Here is an 11,043-nt window from a genome sequence, read left to right as displayed (position 1 = left end):
CCCTGAGTTATGCGGTGCCTCGCCCGCTTGGTTAGTAGGGGCTCTTCCCCGAGGGCCCCTGACCATCCGATTCAGGCTACGGACACGACGAGGCGGCATTCTGATTCAGTAAAAATATATAGATATTATAAAATCATCCAAACAGAATAATACGAAATAGTTAATAAAATAAATAAACATTATCCCCTTATCTGGTTTCTACCCATCTCTCAACCTTTCTGACGGATCCTACGAATCCTAAAACTTAGGCTCAATATAATTGTTTCAGTTACAATCCCTAGTGATCTTAAACCTGAGCTCTGATACCACCAAATCTGTCACGCCCCGAGCCCGAGGCGCGGCAGACGCCGCACGCCCGCACGGCGGGCCGCACGGGCGCGCATGGCAGCAGATCATATCAAAGCAGATACAGCTATTCAAAGATTGACATAATTATTTAAATTGTTCAAATATCAATGTAAGTGCCATTCCATAAGGTAACTCCCTAAATATCAATGTAAGTGCCATTCCATAAGGTAAGCTAGCCTTGGCCTTACTAGCCGCTTCACTCATATACAGCATCATCATCTTGGGCAAATTCAAAGGCATACCCTCAATTACACAACGCATTACAATAATTTCTCTTTCAGTAATAAAGTCAAATCTACCAGTTTTAGGGAATAGGATTCTACCAATAATGTGATGTAGCAGCCTTATTTCCACTGACAATTGATTGGCAGAGATGACCTCTAATGGATTCACCTCGTCTCTCCCTAGGATTGCCTTTAGAGCAGATTCCTTTTCCCCATGCACTGTCGGGGCTGGACCATCAGTGGGCATCTTCAAAACTTGAGAGATTAGGTGCTCATCTACTAATATTTCTTTCCCCTTCACTGTGCATACAAAACCTCTTGAGCCTCTTTTCAGGGAACCGTAAAAATCTCTGACTAGATCCGGGTAGGTTGAGCTAAGATACCCCCTCCCAAGATCCTTAAGTTTTTGCCCTATTTGGAATCCCTCTTGCTCTAAGAACTCAAAATCAATCCTTCTACCGGTCATCGCTACTTTTCCCGCACAAGATCTTGGTGATGGAGCGGAAGATGGGACTAGAGATGAGGGTGTTGCGGCAACCCTAGGTTCTTCACGGAGCGGAGCATCATTTCTATGCTTGGTTCTTCTTTCCTCAGTCAGTGCCCTAGCGGATCTCTTCTTCCTCATGGCAAGTTGTTTTCTTGGACCTATTTTCGTGAAATCTAGGGAGAATTGAGAAGACAACTAAGATGGATCCTAGGGTTTTTTGCAATGGTGAGCTATGAAGGGTTTGTGGGCTAGAGGAGAAGGAGTTGAAATAAAAAAAAAAACGCTTCGAGTCGTTCCGCCTTTATGAATAGGTCGTCTCGATCTCGAGTCGACTCATGCTTTTACCGTGAGTCGGCTCGACCCCGAGTCGACTCAAATAAGTCCTTGAGTCGGCTCGAGCACAGTCTCACCCATAATTTTTCCAAATTAAATTTGACCCATAGGATCAACAATTCTGATGAGGGAAGTTCAATTTTGATCATTTGAGCATCGTTTAGAATCTCATGAGGAATCTTAGAGATAAGAGAGGTGCCTTATGAACAATTGAACTTTTTTCTAAGCAAAGGGGTCACATACTCCTAATTTTCTTCTAAGCATACAAAATCTATCTTCACTTAGAGGTTTTGTAAATAAATCCGCTAGTTGTTTCTTAGTGCTGATAGACTCAAGACTTATATTCCCATTTTGTACGTGATCTCTAATGAAATGGTGTCTTATTTCAATGTGTTTAATTCTTGAGTGTTGTACAGAATTTTTGGATAAGTTAGTTGCACTTGTATTATCACATTTTATGAAAATTTTATCAAGTTTGATTCCATAGTCTTTCAATTGCTGCTTGATCCATAATACTTGTGCACAGCAACATCCAGCAGCAACGTATTCGGCCTCAGCCATTGACAATGCTACTGAATTTTGTTTGTTACTGTACCATGAGATTAGATTAGTCCCTAAAAATTGGCATGTGCCACTAGTGCTCTTCCTATCTAACTTACATTCCGCAAAATCAGCGTCTGGGTAAGCAGTTAATTCAAGACATGATTCCTTAGAATACCAAAGGCCTATATTGTATGTTTCTTTTAAGCACCTTAGAATTCTTTTAACAGCATTAAAATATGATTCCTTAGGTTCTGTTTGATATCTAGCATATATACACACGCTAAACAATATATCAGACCTACTAGCAGTAAGATAGAGCAATGATCCAATTATACCTCTGTAATATTTAGTGTCAATGCTCTTACCTTTTTCATCACGATCAAGCTTGCTAGAGGTTGCCATTGGAGTTCCCTAAGCTTTGCTTTCCTTCATCTTATATTTCTTAAGTATTTCTCCTGTATACTTAGCTTGGTTGATGAAGATTTCCTCCTTGGTTTGCTTGATCTGAAGTCCGAGAAAGAAATTGAGTTCTCCCATCATGCTCATCTCGAACTCTTCCTGCATCAACTTAGCAAAATCCTTGCAAAGCGATTCATCAGTAGCACCGAATATAATGTCATCTACGTATATTTGGACTACTAGAAGATCTTTATCTTTTTTCTTTAAAATCATTGTTTTATCTATATTTCCTCCATTAAAATCATTATCTAGAAGAAATTTACTTAACCTTTCATACCATGCTCTGGGTGCTTGCTTTAAGCCATATAGTGCCTTATGCAACTTAAACACATGGTTTGGAAATTCATGATTTTCAAATCCGGAAGGTTGCTCTACATATACCTCCTCTGATATGTATCCATTTAAGAATGCACTTTTTACATCCATTTGATAAATTTTAAATCCATGTGACATTCAAATGCAAGTAGTAGTTTAATTGCTTCTAACCTGGCAACTGGGACAAAGGTTTCATCAAAATATATTCCTTCTTCTTGATTATAACCCTTAGCTACTAATCTAGCTTTGTTCCTTATTACTACTCCATTTTCATCTAGCTTGTTTCTAAAGACCCATTTGGTTCCAATGACTGTATTATTTTTAGGTCTTTCTGTTAATGTCCATACATTGTTTCTTTCAAATTAGTTTAGTTCTTCTTGTATTGCATTAATCTAATTTTCATCATTTTCTGCATCTTCAAATATTTTAGGTTCTATTTGTGATACGAAGGCTAGATAATTATTAACATTTCATAAAGAGGATCGAGTTCTCACCCTATCTGATGGATCACCTATTATTTGATCTTTAGGGTGTCCATGCGCATACCTCCGTTCTTTAGGTAGGTCTTGAGATTGAGGTGGATTTTGATCATCTTCTTTTTCTTCCTCATCCTCCTTCGATGCTCCTTCTTTTTCTTGATTTGGTACATCATTAATGTTCAGCTTTTCAATCTCAAGTATGCCTGTATCATCATTATGAATATTTTCTCTTCTAGAGAATTCTCTATCAGTCTCATCAAAAATAATATTAATTGATTCTTCAACAACCATAGTTCGCTTGTTGAAGACTCTGTATGCCCTGCTAGATGTTGAGTATCCTAAGAAGATACCCTCATCTGATTTGGCATCAAATTTGCTTAGATTATCCTTGCCATTATTTAAGATAAAGCATCGACAACCAAAAACTCTAAAGTGTTTGGCAGTTGGTTTCTTATTTTTCCAAAGTTCATAAGGAGTTTTCTTTGTAATTGGACGAATTAAAACTCGGTTTAAAATATAGCAAGCAGTATTAATGGCTTCAGCCCAAAAGTACTTTGGAAGATTTGACTCACATAACATAGTGCGAGCCATTTCTGCCAAAGTCCTTTTTTTCTTCTCAACAACCCCATTTTATTGAGGCGTTCTAGGAGCTGAGAATTGATAAGAAATACCATTATCATTACAGAAATCTTCAAAGTATTGGTTTTCAAATTCGGTTCCATGATCACTATGAATTCCAACTAAAGTAAGATTCTTCTCAGTATAACATTCTTGTAATATTTCAAAAAGGTTGAAAACACTTCATTTTTATGTGCAAGAAATGACACCCATGTATATCTAGAGAAGTCATCCACAATTACAAAACCATACTTTTTTCCTCCTAGACTTGTGATGAGAGCACAAAAGTGCGATTTACACATCACTTAAATTAGTATTATTGCTAATAAATAATGATAAAAGTGTTGAATTAATATTATATTTTTGTGGGGTGCAAGTGATCGTAAATCAAAGCAAAAATGCGCATTGGGTCCAAAAAGATGCATCACTGCGGATGACTAGCCAACCGTATGGGTCAACCCCAGTTGCACACTAGAAGGAGGCTAAGTTCAGCTGCTCAGTTCACTGCAACCGATTCCCAGTAGCCCGTGCATCTCATTCCGATGGAGCCCTCGTGCAACCCATCCTCCCGCAAGTGAGTCACGGCATCCACGAGCCAACGTCCAATCCTCCTTCCGTTCGCAAGCATCTCCATCCCAGCGTGCGTCCAGATCTCACGCGTTGGATCATCCCGCGTCCGTCCGCTTCTCCTGTGCCAACCAGCCATCCGCGAAGCAATTCTTCCACATCAGAGCTCCCAGCATCATCCCGTGCACAATTTTAGGGTCCACATTCACAGCATGGTGGTCTCCTTCCGTCTCACGCGTCTCCATTTCCGCGATCAACGTCTTCCGTGATCAAAGCTCCTTCTTCTTCAATCGATTCCAGCTGATCAGCTCCTCTCGCAATGCATCCACTCCATCCACCCCTTCCGAATCAGCTTCCGGATTAGCAAGCAATCAGTCGTCCATGAGCAACCTCCCAGCTCTTGGAATCCACGATCAGCTCCCTCCCAGCCTTCCGTTCGTGAGCAATCCTCTGCTATCAACTTCTTCCCATGACACATGCCAAAGATCCCGCCGCAACCTTCTTCTCCAGCCGTCCACGATGCTTGTGGAGCCCGCGATGCATGCCGAGCCCGCGATCACCGCCCGGTCGTCCGCCTCCGCCCAGCCTTCCGCCTCCTCGATCACGTCCGTTCTCAGCATCGGATCCGGCCGTGATCAGCTCCCTTGCTTCCGGATCCGCCGCCCAGCTTCTTCCCGGCCGTCCGCTCCTCCCGCATCCCAGATTCTAGCATCCGACTGAATCTCCCACACATTCACAGCAGCGGATTTCCAGCCTTCCAACAAAATCCCATCCGAATCACAGCAAATTTGATTCGGATTTCCGTTTGGTTTGTTTAGCTTTCCAAGAATAAACAAAGGGGGGAGAGAGTTGAGCATAAAGGAGAGGGAGGGAGGCTCATTCGGGGGATATCTCATTTTGAAAAAGAAAATAGAGAGCCTCAGCTGTTTTGAAAAGAAAGAAAAAAAAAGGGGAAGAAACAGGGGAGGCTCTGTTTTTCCGAAAAGAAAAGAAAAAAATGATGAGAGGGAGGATAATGTTTTTAATGGAAGGCTAAAGTCCTAGGTGATGGGGGAAGGAAGATCCTTTGATGTACCGAGTTCATAATGTAAATTCCAATCCTTTGCTTTATGCGATTTATCTTTTGATTATGTCATGATTCTTATATGTTGAAAATTCTTTTATGATTTATGCTTATTGATACATGTCTTCCTCAATTATTTGATTCATCGTTGACGTTATAAGGCACATTGAATACTTAGAAAGAGAATTCATGTTATCAAGAATATACTCCATAATTGAATTTTATCTGCTTATAATTCTTAAAGAAAACAAAAGAATCATAGAATTTATTGCATGAATTTGATATTATCAAAGGAGATTTTGGATCCCTACACCATCTTAATCTATCCAAACTTCGATTCTCTACTTACTAATTTATTTTCTATTTGCAAAACATCATCTTAATCCACAAACTTATTGAATTAATTAATCTAAAATTATACTGAATAATCTCATATATATTTCGTTCCTTGAGGATTCGATCTCGGACTTCCGAGTTATACTACTTGTGCGATTCTCCTGCACTTGGGAGAGCATTTCTGTGACGCATCAAGTTTTTGGCGCCGTTGTCGGGGGAGGCTGAGTTATTAGAATAATTTTAGATAATTAGTACCTTAGTAGTTAGTCTTTTTCTTTCGGAAAAAAAAATTAAATCTTTACTACTGTTTTTATTCCCTGCACAATCTGCATCAAATTCTGATATCAGAGAAATTCACCATCTGATTGGACTCAAATTTGGTCGGCTGGTGCAAGACGCATTTTTCAATAATCGGAACGGTTTGATTGATATTTTGAGACTTTTAAGACCATTAGATTAATACGAAACCTTGCTGCTTTCTGTTTTGAATTTTCTGTATTTAAATTTTTTTTAGAATTAGAATTTTATTGTTATCATATCTTATTAACCCTTGTTGATAATTGAAAATTGAAAAAAAGAAAAAAACTTTAAGAAAAGATCAAGGGTGATCATTCAAAATAAAAAAAAAGAGGGAATAAATAATTTGCTTGATCAACTATTCAATATAATTTAATGTCATGTCATAAAACATTAGAAGAAAAATCTTTTGATTGTTGCATATAGTATAAGGCATCAGCATAAAATATTTTAAGGGCTGAACCCATTTAAAAAAAATAAGGTTGGGATTTCATCACTCGTCCTTAGCCTAAAAATCACCCCAGTGCATAAATATCCTAAGCTTAACTAAAATCAACTAGAAGTTGGCCTCTAAGGACATTCGAGCTCAATAGGACGAAGATCACCGAAAGTTGCACCAATTTTGCTCTATGACCCAGTCGATGTCTAGGCAAGCTTTGTCCCTCTAAGGAAGACAGTCGTTGTTCGAGGAAAGTGGGTTTTAAGTGGGATCTTTGCTAAACGCATCGTGACCCCTCCACTTACCTGGGAGCTTACCTGGTCGACTAGGTTACTAGACCGGATTGGAGGCTTAGGTGTCCTCTTCAAACCAGTTAGGAGCTGTCTAGAAATTTAAGAAAAAAATATTAGGAATTGAGCTGTAATGTTTTGATGCATGCTTGATTGTGAATAGATTTTTGTTTTACTGTATTAGGATGTCGTTTTAGATATCTTTAGGTGGTACTTGTATTTTTTTTTTAAAAAAAAAGAAAAAGAGGGGAAGAGAAATATTTTGCATGCTAAAGTGGAATAGGGACGACACCGATCGATTAAGTCGTATAACTTTAGATCATCCCTTAGGACACACCCCTGAAATTCCTTCGCAGTATCTCACACCTTGTGAGATGTCTAATTTAAATGAAGATGCGGGGAGTCACCACGATCGAGAACGTGAACCCCATATTATGACTCTAAGACAATACCTATAACCGACTAGGACTAGTCAGCCTTCATGCATAATTTTTCCTGATAATGTAGGACATTTTGAAATCAAACCAGGGGTAATCTAATTGCTGCCCAAGTTTCACGGGTTAGAGTCTGAAAGTCCGTATCTTCATTTAAAGGATTTTGAAGAATTGAGCATTACATTTAGAGTGCCAAACGTCACCGAGGATGTCCTCAAGTTGACATTGTTCCCTTTCTCTCTAAAGGATAAGGCTAAAACATGGCTAAACTCCTTGCGACCTAGATCAATAAGAACTTGGCAAGATATGCAGAGAGAATTTTTGAAGAAGTTCTTTCCCGCACAAAGGACCAACTTTTTGAAAAGACATATCAGCAATTTCCAACAAAAAGATAATGAAACATTTTATGAATGTTGGGAAAGATTTAAAGACCTTCTTCTCTCATGCCCTCATTACGGGTTCGAAACTTGGAGAACTATTAGCTTCTTTTATGAAGGTTTATCTCTACAGTTGAAACAGTTTGTAGAGACCATGTGCAATGGTAGATTTTTAGAAAAATAACCTGATGAGGCATGGGAGTATTTGGATTCTCTTGCTGAGACTGCCCAACTTTGGGATAACAGGGATAGAAATAATAAGTCTTTGCCTAAGCCTACTAGCTCTGTACAGGGAGGCCTTTACAACCTCAAAACTGAGGATGATCTTCATGCTAAAATGGCAGTCCTCACTAGGAAGGTAGAAGAAATTGAGCTTAGAAAGGTTGAACCTATCAAGACTATAGAGCTTAGAAACAAGTGTTGTGGTATCTGCGACATGTCTGGTCATACTACTACAGATTGCCCCACCATATTGGCATTCAAGGAAGTCTTGCACGATCAAGCAAATGCTATGAACTCCTACCAAAAGTCTTATAACGATCCATTCTTGAATACCTATAACCTTGGCTGGAAGAATCATCCAAATTTTAGGTGGAGAAACGATCATCCTCAACAGTCACACCATTCAACTCCTCTATCTACACATCCGGCTTATGCACCACCACCTCCTCAAAAGCCGAGTATTGAGGGTACCTTGCAATCTATACAATCTTTTCTGCAGAGTCAAGCTGATATCAATGCCCAAAATACCCAAAATTTTGAAGATATAAGGAACCAATTGTCAATGTTGACTACCGTCCTAAGTACTCAGGAGAAGGGTAAGCTTCCAGCTCAACCCCAACCCAACCCATAAGTGCACGGTAGTAATAATACGGCTCCTTCTAGTTTGCATACAGAACATGCAAAGAACATCATGACTTTGCATAATGGAAAAGTCATTAATCAGACCGTCCCATTGAGACCACAGGTCACTTCTAATTCTGATGTTCCCAAAGCCGATGAAAGGGACAAAGAAGAAGTTAAGGTCCCAACTTCTACCGAGAAAGTTGAATGTCCTTTTCCTTCACCTTTTTCACAACGGTTAAAGCCGTTGCAAAAACTCGAACCTAATTCTAAAATTCTTGAGCATTTTAAGCAAGTAAAGATCAACATACCTCTTCTTGATGCAATCAAACAAGTACCCTCATATGCCAAATTTTTGAAGGACTTGTGTACTGTCAAACGCCGATTAAATGTTAAGAAGAAGACATTTTTAACTGAAAATGTGAGTGCTATTTTGCAGCACAACATTCTTCCTAAATATAAGGATCCAGGTTGCCCTACCATCTCATGCATCATAGGCAACTTTAGGATAGAGCGAGCATTGTTAGATTGAAGGGCAAGTGTGAATTTGTTGCCATATTTAGTATATGAGCAACTTGGTCTAGGTGAGTTGAAGCCAACCTCCGTCATTTTGCAATAAGCTGACAGGTCAGTTAAAATTTCGAGGGGGATTATCGAGGATGTATTGGTCCAAGTAGACAAGTTCTATTTTTCTGTCGATTTTATCGTATTGGACACACATCCGGCTTCGAACTCACAGTCTCAGATTCCGGTCATTTTAGGACGTCCATTCCTTGCAGCTTCTAATGCATTGATTAATTGTAGGAATGCCATCATGAAGCTTTTTTTTGGTAACATGACCCTGGAACTTAACATTTTTAATGTTTGCAAGCAACCTAATTGATCACGAAGAGAATAAGGAGGTTGATTGGGTTGAAACCATCGCGGAAGAATATTTGTTAGCTGAAGCATTTAACGATCCATCCGGCGATAGTTTAATTGATTGGTGTTCTAATGGCACCGATGAAGATGATTTGTTGGTCAAACCTAGTATGAATTTTTCGAACGCCATGATGATCAATGGGTGGAGACCAAAAGTAGAAAAATTTGAACAGTTGCCACCTCGAGAAGCAAAGATAGTACCATCCCATGAGCAAGTGCCTAAGCTCAAGTTAAAACCTTTGCCGAAGGAACTCAAGTATGCCTTTCTTGGACTTGAGGACACTTACCCTATAATCATCTCGTCTGATCTTAATCATGACCAAGAAAGAAAATTACTTGGTGTTCTAAAGAATCATAAAGGAGCTTTAGGGTGGTCTATTGCCGACTTGAAGGGGATTAGCCCTTTAATTTGCACGCACCGGATATATTTGGAGGACAATACTAAAACCACAAGGCAAATGCAACGCAGGTTGAATCCTACGATGAGGGATGTGGTTAAGGCAGAAGTCCTCAAGTTGCTTGACGTGGGTATTATTTACCCAATTTTCGACAGCAAGTGGGTAAGCCCTACTCAAGTCGTTCCTAAGAAGTCGGATTTGACAGTAGTAGAAAATGAACAAGGTGAACTAGTTCCAACTCGTGTCCCCACGAGTTGGCGCATGTGTGTTGACTACCGAAAGCTGAATTTGGTCACACAAAAGGATCACTTTCCTCTACCCTTCCTAGACCAAGTGTTGGAGAGAGTTGCAGGGCATGATTTCTATTATTTTTTCGATGGCTATTCGGGATATTACCAAATTGAGATTTCTTCAGAAGATCAAGAGAAGACTACCTTCACTTGTCCTTTTGGCACATTTGCTTTCCGACGGATGCCATTCGGGTTGTGTAATGCACCTGCAACATTCCAAAGATGTATGCTCAGCATCTTTGAAGACATGAACGAGAAGTTTTTGAAAGTTTTCATGGACGACTTTTTCGTTTTTGGCGACTCATTTGATGATTGCTTGTCACATTTACAAGCAGTCTTAGCTCGATGTATAGAAAAGAATTTGATACTGAATTGGGAGAAATGCCACTTCATGGTGCCAAAGAGAATTGTCCTAGGACATATTGTTTCATCGACGGGCATGGAAGTAGATAGAGCTAAGATCGATTTAATTGCTAAGCTACCTGCACCCAAGATGGTTAGAGATGTTAGATCATTTTTGGGTCACGCCGGATTTTATAGGAGGTTCATCAAGGATTTTAGTGTCTTAGCTCGACCATTATGTAACCTCTTATCCCTTGATACACCGTTCAATTGGACTGAAACCTGTCAAGATGCATTCGAAAAGTTGAAGTCTATGCTTAGCACTGCACCCATCGTACGATCACCCGATTGGTCACTACCTTTTGAGATCATGTGCGACGCTAGCGACTATGCGATAGGAGCTGTCCTAGGACAACGCAAGGATATAAGCCATATGTCATTTACTATGCAAGCAAAACCTTAAACGATGCTCAAATGAATTACACCACTACCGAAAAGGAACTTGTTGCCCAAGGTGACAAGCCAAGAGGGGGGGGGGTGAATTGGTTTCTTCTTTACTTTAGTGCTTTTAAAACTTTCTTAGTTAACTGCGATGGATGCTTACTTAGGTTATTAGAGTGAGTTAAACTAATGCAAGAAT

At 39.7% G+C, this 11,043-nt stretch overlaps 1 non-coding gene across 1 annotated transcript; it reads right to left on the bottom strand.

The window, feature by feature from the left end:
* Nucleotides 1-7,584: 7,584 nt before the first annotated feature.
* On the bottom strand, nt 7,585-7,693 carry LOC120104364. Its single transcript, XR_005506771.1, has one exon. It is a non-coding gene; the product is annotated as a small nucleolar RNA R71 (small nucleolar RNA).
* Nucleotides 7,694-11,043: the final 3,350 nt, after the last annotated feature.

This window comes from Phoenix dactylifera, chromosome 17 (assembly GCF_009389715.1).
Source record: "Phoenix dactylifera cultivar Barhee BC4 chromosome 17, palm_55x_up_171113_PBpolish2nd_filt_p, whole genome shotgun sequence".
NCBI classification, from domain to species: domain Eukaryota; kingdom Viridiplantae; phylum Streptophyta; class Magnoliopsida; order Arecales; family Arecaceae; genus Phoenix; species Phoenix dactylifera.
This window is presented reverse-complemented; position numbering and strand designations above follow the sequence as displayed.